At 45.4% G+C, this 16,105-nt stretch overlaps 1 long non-coding RNA gene across 1 annotated transcript; it reads left to right on the plus strand.

Annotated features, from left to right (window-relative positions):
• The first annotated feature begins 12,641 nt into the window (after nucleotides 1–12,641).
• On the plus strand, nucleotides 12,642–15,644 carry LOC123410353. Its single transcript, XR_006613035.1, has 2 exons — nucleotides 12,642–14,730; nucleotides 15,071–15,644. It is a non-coding gene; the product is annotated as an uncharacterized LOC123410353 (long non-coding RNA).
• Nucleotides 15,645–16,105: the final 461 nt, after the last annotated feature.

The following is a 16,105-nucleotide window of genomic DNA, read 5'->3' on the forward strand; positions in this document are numbered from 1 at the left end:
TATCTCGGCAGGGCTACGCCTAGCGCTACCGAAACCGCGAACGGAGGAGAAAATGATCTAGGGAGAGCGAGGAGCGCCAAGGGCTTCATGTATGCTCTTGGGGCACCCCCTCCTCTCTATATATAGGTGGAGGGGCATGGAGAACAGTCCCTCCAAGCCCTAGGGTGCAGCCAAGCGGAGATGACGTGGAATCCTAGTCCCTTCCTTCCCTTCCATACAAAGGTGGACTTTCCACCTTTCCCAACTGCATGGGCCTTGAGGGACTTGTGCGCTTGGACCAATAAGGTCACAACATCTCCCCTCAACCCATCGAAAACCTTGGGACATGATGGAACCCTTGGTGGACTTCTGGACTCCTCCGGAAGTTTCCAGAACCTTCTAGAAGCTTCCCGGTACAATATCGGAAAAGTCCGAAACTTTTCTGGTAGCCAAAATATGACTTCCCATATATAAATTTTTACCTCCGGACCATTCCGGAGCTCCACGTGACGTCCGGGATCTCATCCGGGACTCCGAACAACTTTCGTTTACTACCACACATAACTCATTAATACAAGATCCCGTGACTAACTCTTTAGTCACATTGCTTGCAAGGCTTGTATGTGATGTTGTATTACCGAGTGGGCCCCGAGTTACCTCTCTGTCATACGGAGTGACAAATCCCAGTCTTGATGCACGCCAACCCAATAGACACCTTTGGAGATACCTGTAGAGCACCTTTCTAGTCACCCAGTTACGTTGCGACGTTTGATACACACAAGGCATTCCTCCGGTGTCCGGGAGTTGCATGATCTCATGGTCATAGGAACAGATACATTGACATGCAGAAAATAGTAGCAATAAACTGACACGATCTTATGCTATGTTCATAGTTTGGGTCTTGTCCATCACATCATTCTCCTAATGATGTGATCCCGTTATCAAGTGACAATACTTGTCTATGGCTAGGAAACCTTAACCATTTTTTATCAAGGAGCTAGTCAACTAGCGGCTCACTAGGGATAGTGTTTTGTCTATGTATCCACACATATATTTGAGTTTCCAATCAATACAATTATAGCATGGATAACAAACGATTATCATGAAGAAGGAAATATAATAATAACCAATTTATTTATTGCCTCTAGGGCATATTTCCAACAGTTTCACCCTCCGTCCCGAGGTGAGCGTCGCGCGCCCCGGAGGCAAGGGCGGATGTACCACACTTGGCCCCCAAGTTAGGATAATATGGTCCGGGGATATGGGCGTGTGTTCCACCCTCCGACCCCAGGCTGTGGCCTCTCGGCCTAGATACGAGGGTGTGGGTTCCACCCCGTGTTCCCAGGCGAGTGGCCCCCGGTCCCCAAACCCAAACATCTGCTCGAAGCAGCTCGCAGCCAGTGGGTGTGCCTCGTGAGGACCCCCGCGCCGGGTGTCCCTGCAAAGCCATGCCCTTGAGCCGCCCATGTGGTGCTGCACGTACCTGTCCACGCATGGGCTACTCGAGAGGTCGCGCGCGTGCCTCCTGCTGTTGTGGTAGCCGACGCTGCTTCCTCCGTAGTCCGGGCATGCGCCAACGCAGTGTTTGTCGAGTTGCGCGCGCCCCCAGGAGTTGACGTAGTCGGTCCTCCGGTACTCCTTCCTCGTTCCGGAAAGCGTGCCGGGGAACACTCGACCACGCCCCCTTTGCGTGGCCGGGACCCGTGCCTCCGATGGCTGGGGCCGAGCCCTCGGAAGGGGCGGGTCTGAGTGGATGTCTTGGATGCTTTCACGCGGTTCCCTCGCCACAGCCCCTGGTGGTGCAGGCCCACGAGGGCGGTCCCCGGGGGGGCGCACCTAGGTATCGTTGGTGGCGACGTCGCGCCCAAAAGCATGCCTAGGCCCACCGATGCAGCGGTGGCGGGTGGCGTGGTGGCGCCTGAGCTCGTGCGCCACAAGAAGCGCGACCTGTGTGTGAGTCAGGTCTTCACAGACTCGAAAGGGGGGAGGCACGGCCTGAACGCGAGGAAGGGCCGGGGCGACGGGGGCATGTCGTGCGGCTGGTGAAGGCGGCAGCCCCCGGCGCTCGTTGGAAGCCCGTCCGGTGTGAACGCCCGCCGACGGGGTGGCACAGCCTCGCAGGGCGTTCCGCCCCGCCTGCGCCGGCCGTGCCATGCGGGCGGCTCGCTGCTCTGCACGGATTCGCCGTCCTCTCACCATGAGTGTGACAAGCTCCGGTGAGTCGAGGTCTAGGGGAACTTCGACACGCCCCCTACCTGGCACGCCAAATGTCGGATTTCGGGCACCGCAAAACCCTTATGGTTCGAACTCATGGGCGTGTGCAAAGATCTCTCGCGGCCTCGCCTCGCCTAGCTTGATACTCGGTGGATATGGGAAAGAACTCACTCGATAGTCAGGAAGACGATGAACAGAAAAGTTTACCCAGGTTCGGGCCGCTGCGAAGCGTAATACCCTACTCCTTCTTTTGGTGGATTGCCTCTCATGGAGGTAGGTGGATGAACTAGTACAGTGCTTGAGAACCTCCTGAGGCCCCTCGGAGGTGTTCCGGGCTCTCTGCGGTTTGGTGGTCTATGAGTGATGGAAATGAGCGAATGAATGGATCGAAGGGTCCCCCTCTACGAAGTAACCTATCCTCTCCATATAGCGGCAGCCCGGGTCCTCATCACTTACCGCAATGGCGGGAAAGGATCCCACAATGGCCAATTTTGAAGGGGAACAGGGGAACGTGCTCCCCCTACCCAAAAGTTGTATTCGCCTGCAAAGTGGTTGTCGGCGCTGCAGGGACGGGCTGAGCAATGACGTCCGTCGTGCAAGCGGGCGGTTGTGGCCTTGTTGCACAAGAATGGAAACCTTTGGAAGATGCCTTGGGAACCCACGTACGACCTTGCCCCCTTTGCACAAAAGGGGAAACTGCATCGCCCTGCAATCTGCTCCTCGCCTGTCCTCCCCTGCGTGACCCTTGACTCCTGAGGCCGGGCCTTGCATTGGAATCTCCGCCGCTCTAGAGGGGTCCTGAGGAGGCCCCTTGTTGGTCTTGGTGCCACTCCTCCTCGCGAGGCTCGGGACCTTGTGAGCGCCTTGTACTGAGTGGGGCCACGCCCGGTAGATGAAGTTGGCAAGCCCTAGGCTCACGCAGGCAGGTTTGGGTACCACCGTTCCCAGAACGCCGACATCCATCAGCCTGGCATACGCTGCCTCGTCCTGGGCGGTCTGAACGGCGTTGGCCGCCTCCTGGACCTGGGTCTGCAGGGATGCCAGCTCCACCTTGGCCTCCGCTTCGCCTCGGAGGGCGACCTGAAGGGCGGCCTCGACGCTCGCTAGCTGGGCCCACAGCCTCTCCGCCTCCTCCTGAAGCTCACCGAGATTGAGCTTCTTGGTCGCGGGCGCTCTAAAGTAAAAGGAGGATCATGCACAAGGCAGCGGGCGAGGCGGCTATGGAAAAAGGGGACGACAAGGAATTTACTCATCAGCCAGGGCCCAATGGTGGCAGACCCACGACAACCCTGAGGGCCCTCCGCTGCTGCCCCCAGGGGTGGACGATGGTGCCGCTGGAGCCGTGCGCTTCCCCCTGCCGGCATCACTCCCCGGGGATGCCATGGAAGATGAGGAGATAAGGGGAAAGAGGGTTTTCTCTCGGGGAGCAAAGGGAGCAAGGAGAAGGTTCAAGATTGCGATGCCCCCCTTGCCAGGGGCGGGGCAGATTTATAGGCAGACCACAGCCATCAAGCCTCGTGGGAGAGCAAGTGTCGCACGCCCCTTAGGCACCGCGAGGTGGCTCGGCTAACACATTGCCGCCCACGTCGCCTCACCTGTCAACTGAAGAGCCACATCCACGAAAGCCGTTGGGCGTGGGCCGGGGATATCGGCGCCATTCAATTAGACACAATGATGGCCGGCGCAATGCTCGGAAAGCATGCCATCGTGGCTTAGAGCGTCCCGGACACCTCGGGGAATGGAAGCGTTCCCGCCTGGTGGTTCGACACGTGTGATGCTTGGCCCACGGGAAATTAGGGCCCGCGATGCTTCGGGCCACCCCAAACGCTTCCCCCAGAAGCCAACCCGAGCACGCCTTGGGCCCGGGGGCTACTGTCGGCATTCTGGGAACTGGGGTACCCAAACCTGCGTGCCTGCGGCCCAGGGCTGCCCCACTCCATCTACCGGGCGCGACCCCACTCAATACAAGGCCCTCGCGAGGGCCCAAGCCTCGCGAGGAGGAGCAACACCAAGACCAACAGGGGGCCCTCCTCAAGACCCCTCCAGAGCAGCGGAGATTCCAATGCAAGGCCCGACCTCAGGAGTCAAGGGTGATGCGAGGAAGGACAGGCGAGCAGCGGGATGCAGGACAGTGCAGTTTCCCCTTTTTGTTCAAAGGGGGGAAGGATGTACGCGGGATCCCAAGGCATCTTCCCAAAGTTTTCCATTCTGGTGCAACAAGACCACAACTGCCCGCCTGCAGGACGAACGTCATTGTTGAGCCCGTCCCTGCAGCGTTGACAGCCACTTTGCAAGCGAAGACCATCTTTGGGAAGGGGGAGCATGTTCCCCTGTCCCCCTTGAAAATTGGCCGTTGTAGGATCCCTTCCCGCCATTGCGATAAGGGATGAGGACCCGGGCTGCCGATATATATAGAGGATAGGTTACTTCATAGCGGGGGGATTTATCGGCTCACTTTCACCACTCATAGACCACCGAGCCGCTAGGAGCCTGGAACACATCCGAGGGCCTCCAGAGGCTCCCACAGCATTGTACTTGTTCATCCACCAACCTCCACGAGAGGCAATCCACCAAAGCAGGAGTAGAGTATTACGCTTCGCAGCGGCCCGAACCTGGGTATACTTCTGTGTTCATTGTCTTCCTCACCATCGAGTGAGTTCTTTGCCATACCCATCGAGTAGCGAGCTAGGTGAGACGAGGCCGTGAGAGATCTTTGCACACGCCCCTGAGTTCGAATCTTAAGGGTTTTGCGGAGCCCGAAATCCGACAGCGTCCGCACGCATGATGAGGGATCGATAGAAAATGTGTCTAGAGGAGGGGGTGAATAGACTACTTGTCAAGATAAAATTCCTAGCCTAACCCAATTTCGAAGATGGCAAAAATCAAGCAGTTCTAACAAGTCTAGTATACCCTACACATGCAGTTCTAAGAGTATGGCAGCAAAAAGTAAAACATGCAAGTGCAAAGTAGAGAAGTAAGGTAGGGAGATAAAACACATGAGGTTGACACGATTTTTTTGGCATGGTTCCGATAGATGGTGCTATCGTATGTCCATGTTAGTGTAAACTTCAACCTACGGAGGGTAACGGTTGCGAGAGTCCACGGATGGCTCCACCCATGGAGGGTACACAAAGAAGCGGTCTTGTCTATTACACCACGGCTTGCGTCCACGGAGGACTAGCCTTACTCACGGTAGATCTTCACGAAGTAGGCGATCTCCTTGCCCTTACAAACATCTTGGTTCAACTCCACAACACTAAGTAGAAGGCTCTCAAATGACACCTAACCAATCTAGGAGGCACCAACCTCCTAAAGGTAATAGATGTGGTAGATCAATGAACTTCTTGCTCTTGTGCTTCTAAAGATTTGGGAGGCTAGAGATCTAGATTCAAATGATTGGATTGGGATATCTTGGTCTCAACACATGAGTAGGTGGTTCTCTCTCATAAAATGGATATGGCAATGAAGTGTGTGTTCTGAGTGCTTCTCCCACGAATGAGAGGTGGGTGAAGGGGTATATATAGGTAGCACACAAAATCGAACCGTTACACACGAAGTGGCAAACTCAGTGACACCGAAGTGAAAAACTCAGTGGTAGCGATTAGCACAAAGGTAGCAACTTTTAAATCTCGGTGAGACTGATATATGAAACTCGGTGGCACCGAAAAGGTGGCTAATGGTGAGATGGACAAACTCGGTGGCACCGAAAAGGTGGCTAATGGTGAGATGGCCAAACTCGGTGGCACCGATACTCAAACTCAGAAATTCTGATTTTGTGTACCGAGGCACCCGAAAGTTGGTCACCCAAACTCGGTAGCACTGACTTGGTTCGGTTGCACCGATTTGGTGGGAATGGCTAGGGTTTCTATCTGAGGTCAAACTCGGTGGGTCCGATACATGAAAGTTGGTGACACCGAATTTGTGTATAAGGAAGCTGACATAGTGGATATGTGGGAAAAATGACTGAGTATTTTGGTGGCTAACTTTGAGCATTTTGAGCAATCAGTTCATTTTACTACCTCACCCCCTTTTAATAGTATTGGCTTTCCTATGGACTCAAAAGTGATTTCTCACAAATATAAAATGAAGTCTTCTAGCTTGAAGCTTAAGCCAATATTATTCCTTTCTTGCATCAAGAGGCATCTCCACATAAACCTTTAGCCAAAGCTCTCCATGGACTAAACCTAAAATATACTAGGTAAAAGTGTTAGTCCAAGAGACAATGTATGTTGTCATGAATTATCAAATCACAAAGGGAGCATATGTGCTTTCACACGAGCTTCACGTGCCTCTAGTCGCTCTATCTCTCCGTTCCCCACTTCGTAGTCAAGATCCAGAATCACCGTTGACACCCACATCGCTCTCCCAACGCCCACCTCGGCCAGATCCAAGGACACCCGTGGGCACCGTCCATGGTGAGCCCCAAGCTTGCTATATAGTACCACCCCCGTCTTCCCCATTGCCCCTAACCGCTCTCTCTTCTTCCCGCAAACCTCCCAAACCCCCCAATTTCTCCTCTCATGCCCTTTTAACCCACAAGTGTAGGGGGGAGTTTGTAGCCATTTTCGATAAGTAAGAGTATCGAACCCAAGAGGAGCTAAAGGTAGAATTAATATTCTCTCAAGTTCTATCGACCACCGATACAACTCTACACACGCTAGCGCTTACTTTACGTAGAACAAGTATGAAACTAGTTTGCAGGAAAGAAACTAGAAGTACTTAGTAGGTGAAATAGATAGGTTTGCAAGGCAATAAAGAAGAAGTAAATAAAAGTTAGGTGATGTTTAGATAAAGATTAATAAGTAAGTTGTTCAGCAGAAAACTTTTTTGTGTAACATAAGAGAAAGATTGTCCATAGGCAATTGAATATAAAATGATAGATACTTATCATATGCAATGAGGAAGAGGCATACGCTAACACACTTTCCATTCTTGGATCATATGCACTTACGATTGGACATCTAGCAAGTATCCGCAACTACTAGAAATCATTAAGGAAAGTTGGGGGTCTATGTGGGGTATAAATCGCCGTCGATTATTAAGTACCCGGAACTCCTTACTAGGGATCTGGTCACAACCCATCACGCTGAGTACATATTCAACAAGGAACATTTTTCGACATTAGGGGGAGATATCAAGTACCAGAAAGAATGCCCCAAAATTGATTGGAATGCTTATGCCATTTCATCCTCTGATCCACGTACCCATGAGACCGAACTTCAAGTTCGAAAGATCATTAATTTGCAACATGTTGCAAATAATCTGCCAAATTCATTTACTTATTTGAAAGGTGTTACAAAATCCTTAAATCCGACCAGAATCGCTCCACAAAGAGTGGAGGTACCAATAAAAACCACTCAACGCCCAGTTCCTAAAAAGAGGGGGGGGGTAGTAGGACCTCTAACCTGGAGCAAGCTTCTAGCAAGCAGCAAAGGAAATCGAGGTAAAAACCTTGGAGTTAGTAAATGCAGGTCAACTCAACGTTGGCAAACACCTGATGGGTAGTATACACCTAGTGGAAGGGTAACCTCCACAACCCTCCTCTAGTGTGCACAAATTGGCTGGAACATCGTAACACCCAGACTTAATCGTATTGGGAAATCACGAAGAGTCTCTAGGGATGCAGGAAATTTCCATCAACTATGTTGATTTCAAAGAATAATTTGACCGTAAGACTACGACTATCAACATATATTTTGCTGAAAACATTGTAGATACCCTTCTCACTGATCATGATCCAAGGTCCATCGTTGAGTGCCAAAGGCGCTCCGACTGGCCTAAATGGAAGGATGCAATCCAAGCAGAAATTGCCTCACTTAACAAAATAAAGGTATTCACTCAAGCAATACCTACACCTGCCAATGTTTTCCCTATGGGATTCAAATGGGTTTTTCTCCGGAAACAGAATGAGAACAATGAGGTGGTGAGATATAAAGCAAGGCCCATAGCACAATGTTTCACGCAAAAACCCGACATTGATTTCAATGAAACATACTCTCGAGTAATGAGTGGAACCACTTTCCGATATATTATATCTTTGGCAGTGCAAAATCGCCTGTCCATGCAGTTGATGGACGCCGTGATCACACATCTTTACGGGTCACTAGATTCGGACATATATATGAAGGTTCCTCACGAAATCTCTATCTTGAATAAAAGTGCAAATCACAACATTTATTGTGTAAAGCTGAATAAGTCTTTATATGGCTTAAGGCAGTCGGGGTGTATGTGGTACAACTGACTCAGTGAGCTCCTTCTTCAGAAATGTTACTCCAACAGTGACGATTGCCCACGCGTCTTCATCAAGAAGTCCTCTACAGGATTTTGCATCATTTGTGTGTACGTCGATGATCTCAACATCATTGGCGACACACCAGACATTGATGAAGCACACAATCACCTAAAGATGGAATTTGAGATGATGGATTTGGGTAAAACCAAGTTTTGCTTAGGTATCCAACTTGAGCACCTTCCCTCGGGAATCATGGTACACCAAGCTGCCTATATCCAGAAAATATTGGAGAAATTCAATATGGACAAATCATATCCATCTAAAACTCCTATGGTGGTTCGATCTCTAGACGTAGAGAAATATCCGTTCAGGTCAAGGGATGATGGAGAAGAGGTGTTGGGACCTGAAGTTCCATACCTCAATGCCGTTGGAGCGCTTATGTATCTTGCCAATTGCACAAGACCTCATATTGCATTTGCAGTGAATCTACTTGCTAGACACTGCGCAGCTCCCACCAAACGTCATTGGTCTGGAGTGAAGAATATGTTTCGATATCTCCAAGACACAATGATCTTGGCCTATTCTTCTAGTTCCAGATAAATCTGGACTCTCATATGATTGGATATGCAGATGCCGACTATTTGTCTGATCCTCATAATGCCAGATCATAGACCAGCTTTGTGTTCCTACATGGTGGTAGTGCTATATCGTGAAAGTCTTCAAAACAGACTCTAGTGGAAACATCTACAAATTACTCTGAAATAATTTCATTATTTGAAGCATCATGTGAATGTGTACGACTTCACAGAATAATAAACCACATACAACAGTCATGTGGAGTTAGTTCGATAGGATCACCCACCATTATCTTGGAGGATAATGTGGCATGTGTTGCAGAGATGCATACATGATACATCAAGAGTAATATCACTAAGCATATTTCTTCTAAGTGTTTTCCCCATAATCTTCAGAAACACGGGGAAATAAGCATCTTGCAAGTCAAATCATGCGACAACCTTGCTTGTTTATTTACTAAGTCTCTACCAAATTCAATATCCCAGAAATATGTTCATAGAATTGATATGCGACGACTTAGAGACTTGCACGCATCAGGGGAGTCTCTTCTTGAGATATCCTTGTTTAATGACATCACATGACGCTATCTCTTCGTGAGTTTATGTTTCAGGTTCTCCTCAAGTTTTCACGAAGAACTTTTTAAAGGAGAACCTTTTTTGAGATGATAGCACTACCCCAACAATTGTGAGATGATTCTACACGATGAAGCGTAGATTAGGAAGAGTTCTAAAATTAAATTACAAACTGTAATTAAGGGGAAATCTCCCCTTGCACAACAAACGTGTGGTTGCATCTGCAGAGACATCTATGTCCCTCTGGAACCAACACATCTCCCTAGAAACGACTCCTCCCGTGGATCATCCTGTCTCTATGAAATACTAGTCGTCAATCCGTGCACCTCCACAGCCTAGGTATTATCGGGAAAAATAATTATTAAGAGAAGTCTATCAACATGTAAAATGTATGCAGTTAAATTTGAGATGTCGTACAACTCGACAAATGCTAAGTTATTCAACAATGATTAAAAAACATGTCAATTAGTCTTGATTTTTTATGGAGTGTGCCCATTTTCCCGTTCTTCCAACTTCTGTCATTGGTCAGAATGAACCTTTCCAATAATAAACAAATTTACCTGAATTATATACCATCTTTGATCCTTATTGCAAGGTACACATCTTCCTAAAATATATAATTATACATATATTGTCCATCCACATTGTAGCATACATATCTCACATCTCAGTAAAGGTTCCGAGAAAGATACTACATGAAACCACCACTCAACAATAATGGAAATCAGAGGCATAAACCGCATGGTCCAGTTTTCTTTTTAGAGATGATGTATATTCAAAAGACCTGCATGATTTTTGTATTAGAACTGGTAATCAATATTTTCTAAGGATAATTGTAATGAAAAATATTTGTTCAATTTAGTGATGGATTCCACTGTCTGATTAAGCATTGTGGTCCGTATGTAGATGTACAACAATAATAATGCTACGATTATCATTTAATATGGATCTTACTAACGCATTGGGCAGTACTCCTGCCCCAAATTCCAAAATGAATTTTTGATACTTGATGGAAAATGGATATGTATATCATCAAATTAGATAGTACACTATCTCGTGAAACTTGTAGAAAAATAACCTTACAAATTTAAAACTTAATAGATGTGGTTTTGAAATGTACCTATTTCTAAGAAAAACTCACAACCTGCCTTGCCGACCCCTAGCACAAAAGGAAATGGTATTCCTTCCTCTAATATTTTTAACAGGTTTATATTCATAGGATTTTTTAATCTGTGAGAATGTATGCATAATTTTCTACTTGTCTTACATTTAGGTGGTTTCACATATAAATTAATGACCTTGCTAACGAATATATCGGTGAATCACCACACCCAAATTTATGTATGTTTTTCTTTTGATTTTTGAACCCTTAGCACAAAAGGTTAATATAATATTTCATTTTGATGTGCGATAATTTTTTCATATAGTCCTTCATGCGTACTTCCTCCGTTCCTAAATATAAGTCTTTCTAGAGGTCCTTTCACATATTAGTCCTCTTTTTGTACGTGGGGATTGAGATTGGTTTCAAATCAGGCATAGACTATGTTCTTCAACGTGAGGCTTGCGGACTCCTTTTTTGTATGTTTTTCTTTCTTCAAGCGGGCCTGCACATGGTTTCGATTTGTTGGGAGTTAAGATGCGGGCTCGTTCTTTTAATACAACAGTACTCCCTTCGTTTCAAAATTTTTGTTTTAAATTTATCTAGATATGAATGTGTCTAGTCATGCTTTAATATTTAGATACATTTATTTCTAGACAAACATAAGACAATAATTTTAAGATGAGGGAGTACATGACAATTCTTTCCGATTAGTATTCAAAAGGCGGCCGGAAGGCACGTTTTACTTTGAAACTTGGACGTGGCTCTACTTTACAGGAGTTGTATAGTATTATGCCTATGATTTAGATGATGCCTTTTTTTCCATCGAACATGATGTGTTTTTTAATAATAGGCCATGTCTCTTCTTTTTGACCATGTACACTGTATTTGTTTTATAACGTGATGGGATTTTTTTGTTGGGTTCTTTTTGTAGAGCACTATGACTCTTTGTTACGTGATGCCTTTTTTTTAATTAGGTATGTACGTGGGTTGGGGTCCAGAATAGTGAGAAGTAATTAATTTGTCTTGAAGGAGTAATTAATTTTGAAGAAGTAATTAATTTATCTTGAAGTAGTGAGAAAGCTTGAGAGGGTGCTTGGATCCAAGAGACTAAAACTAGTCTGACTAAAACTAGTCTCTTTAAGAGGCTAGTTCCAAGCATCCCTGACTAAAGAGAGGCTAAAACTAGTCTTGAGGCTAAAATCTTTTAGTCAGGGGTACCCCTACTAAAATGTGCATTAGTCCTCTCTCTCCTCATTTAACTTCTCATGCAAGTTTAGGATTGGATGGTTTGGAGGATAATAAATGTTTATTAACTTGATTTTAGTCTTTTTAGTACTTGGATCCAAACATGGGTGAGGCTAGCAAGTTTTAGTCTCATTACTTTTAGTCATGGGACTAAAACGTATCCAAGCATCATCTGAAAGGTGCCTCCAATTACGCTGGTTGTAATGGATAGTACTCCCTCCGTTCCTAAATATAAGAATTTTTAGAGATTTCACTATAAACTACATACAGATGTATATAGACATATTATAGAGTACAGATTCACTCATTTTGCTCCGTATGTAGTCTCTAGTGAAATCTCTACAAGGTCTTATATTTAGGAACGGAGGGAGTATCATATACTAGTATCATGCATATGCTACTAGTCTATGATATCACATCCGTAATGCATAGTATCATATATTAGTATCATAGGATAGTTCATTTATTGCCATGCAAGATACATATTAACACATCATTTAATATGATACGGTATCATGATATGATACTCAACCCTCTCTTTCTTCATTTAATTCTATACCACCTCATCGAAATTGCCTAGTTGACATGCATGATAATACTATATCTATGATACTACCATTACGGGTAGCCTTAGTAAATAAATAAAAATAAGAGATAAGAGATATAAGCATCCTGTAATGCATCGAATAAGTGGATTCAATCACTTGATTCAAAACAAAAACCACTGGCAAGTCCCGGCTCCACCTAGGACTGCAGCGAGCGCCTTTTCAAGCCAGCGGCCCTCTGAACGGCTGAGCAACGAAAGGGCGGCGGGGGCGGCGGCGCCTAACCGCTTCGCCTACTCGAGCCGGACGCGAGCGGCATGGGGCAGCTCCTCCTCCTTCACTGGGGAACAGAAGATCCGCCGCCCTGGTCCCTGATTTTTCCCGTGCTCGTGGTGGGTGGGCGAGCAACAGTCGGTAGATTCTCCTCCAATTCGCGTTGTGTGGTTGCTTGCTAATGCTTTGTCGCTCAGATTTTTTTTTCTCACAGCTCCACTAATCGCTGGAATCTGTGGATCACGCATGTATGAGTCTCGTATACACTGCTGCGCTAGTTCGCTTCTAATTGCCATCTGGAACACTGGGATTTTCTTTTGCTGAATTCGTGGAACGCTTCAGATGCATAGCGGTACCACATTTCAGGTGTTAGTCAAATGAGCTGAGAGGTTCATAATGTCAATGTCACATTATGTTTTTCTCTATATCGGTGGAGTCGGGAGATGGACTCTTTTTGTCAATGATGAGAATATTGCTTTCAGAACATTTAGTCTGAAGATCTTAGCAGACAACGTACACATCTACTGCCTCCGACCCACAATATAAGATGTTATTACAACCAATTGTAGTAACATCTTGTATTATCGGATGGAGGGAGTATTTGAGAATTGAGATATATACATCAATATCGCTGCGAAAACTGGCTTTTGGTGCCAAAGTTGAATATGCGTTCACTAATTTGTGCTTGGTGACCACCTTTCCTTCCTTGCCTGTTGATATGCAGAGTTAGGGCCTCTTTGATTCACATGATTCTCAGAATGCAGGAATAGGAAAAACGTAGGAATAGAGTGTCATGTCCTTTTATACCCTACAGGATTTGGAAGCGTGTTTGATAACACAGAAAAAACAAAGGAATTCTACAAAGAGGTTTGAGTGGATCTGTGGAACTATCCGAAGAAATTAATGAAGAAGTGGAAGGGTGCTCTGTGCTCGGCCGTGCCACATTAAGCAACTGGTGCTTGGACTACCCTTTAGAGCTTGGCTGCTCAGTTGATTTGTTTTATTATCCTTCTGCACATTCATTTGCATGTCATGAAAAATTCTTGAAATGCACTCATTTTTTTTAATCAATATAGTTGGCCAATTTTGTAAAATAGTTGCATGTTCAGTTGTTATGCAGCTTACATATGGGACATTTGTTATTTTGTGTTTTTACATATTCATACTTCTATTCCTGTAGTGAAGATAACTGATAGATACCAGTTATGTTATTTTCTGCTTGAGGCATAACTTCAGCTTTCCTTCCCACATTTTTTTGACTCACTTTAGAGTATTCAAATTGACCAGTTTAAACCTTTATCATATCTTTAGTATAAACTGTCCCATGCAAGAAATGCCTCCCCACTAATCTCTTTTCCCCCGACCAGAAAGAAGAAGCACAAGCTCACACATACCACCACCATTTATAGATACAAACTGCTAAACACTTTCTAAATAATCATTTGGAAAAAAGCTTTAAGAGGATTTACATAGATAATACCTTAAGTGTAGGAACCATTCCACCGTTGGGCCTGCAATTTTGCACTTTCTAAATTATCATTTGGAAAGAAGCTTTAAGAGGATTCGCATAGATAATACCTTAAGTGTATGAACCGTCCCACCGTTGGGCCTGCAAATAGCAGTGTGCCATAAAAGAGCAAGATCAAAGCAGGGTTTATACTGAATGGCAGGGCAATTCTCCTTTGGCAGGGACGGCGATACCATAGTCCCTTGTCTAGGACCTGCTACATTGGCATCCATGCCAGAGGAGAACTGCACTGTGATTCTCACCCTGAACACTCCATACTCAACATTGGTCTAGTTGTTTGTGGGAGAAAGACCATTTGTCTGTTTTTAGTAGCAAATTGCTCTTCATGTTACACTTTCATGCACCATGTGCTTCTTGCCATTCACTGCATGTTACCGTGGCAAATATATATAGGGCAGAAATGAGCAAGAAAATCTGGATATGCTGCTGGATATGCTTCCAGATCAGGACAATGCTTCCGAGAGGTATTCCTCTAGCTCTGCCTTTCCCATCTCCCCTCTCTTTTTGAGTTGAACCGCTGGACCATAGAAAGAGAATGACCCTTGTGCTTGTGCTATGTCGTGCAAAGGTATTACGTAACTGCTGCTAGTTAAACAAGTTTGATTACTGAAAGAGTTCTGCATCTATCTGGATATGAGATGACACATTTTGCATTAAAAACCAACCTACATCTTTATTCAGTAGTTAAATCCTATATAAACTGGTTCAAACTGGTTTACTGATGATCCTAGTAAATTTGGTATTTTGAGCTATTATAATTTATATGTCCAGAAGTTCTGATTAGCGCTAATGTGTTGCTTGCAGCTTGCTATGAACAAAAACAAACTGGGTACACTGTACAAAGCTTGAGCTTGAGAAAGTGGTTAATACATACTACTACCGCAACCAGAAACGATTTTGCACAACTACAAACCAGAGGCATAATGTCGAAACGAAGATTATTGTTTTGCTATATCGAAGAGCATGCCTGTGCACACTGTGCAAGTCGAGACATCAAGGATGCGCATGGCTGAATTATTAAACGAAAGAAAGAAAAGGCAGAGCGATCAACTAAACGCAACAACAAACATCAACATCAACATCAACCACCGCCATTGACCACACCCAAACTACAAGAGAGGTTCTCCAAAAACAGATGCCACCACTGCCACTTTGCTAGTGATGTTTGTTCAAAAATGACCTTGAATTAGCTAGCTTGAATGGCTCACAAGTTACAAAATTCATTTTTTCGAAAAGGAACTTACATAATTTATGGAGAAGACATTTGCAGTATCTTCTTTTATTGATTCATTCAGCTACTTCCTTAACCACACATAAACACAATCAAAGGTCAAGCAGATTTTGTTCTTTTTTCATGGATGGAGGACCATTTATATTATTCTTTGTCGCGGAACATCCCCATGGATCTTCCAATTTGGTGCTGTCACAAGCTTCCTGATCTGTGGAAGAATTTTGAAAGTATCTGATTCTCCTGAAGAGCACTGAGCTTTACAGAAAGCATGCACCTGCTGCTGTTGTGGGCGTCGAAAGGCCGCGTAACATACTGATCTTAAACTGAGACAATCTTTCACATGCCACTCACAGGGCTTTATCTTTTAGTAGTGCAAAATATACCAAATGTTGCCATTTTTTTGGGGTGAGGAATACCACATGTGGCTATTGATTATTTTCATGTTATTTTCAAATTTCACCAGAATTTGCAATTGTCAAGCCATTTTACCACATTTTATTACGAAACGTTGCAGATAAGACTCGGAAAATGACAAAGCATATATATCGCACTACATTTAGCCTCACCGATGGTCTATTCTGCACCAACACAATAAGTAGAGGCAATAT

Source organism: Hordeum vulgare, chromosome 7H, assembly GCF_904849725.1.
Source record: "Hordeum vulgare subsp. vulgare chromosome 7H, MorexV3_pseudomolecules_assembly, whole genome shotgun sequence".
In the NCBI taxonomy this organism is placed as follows: Eukaryota; Viridiplantae; Streptophyta; class Magnoliopsida; order Poales; family Poaceae; genus Hordeum; species Hordeum vulgare.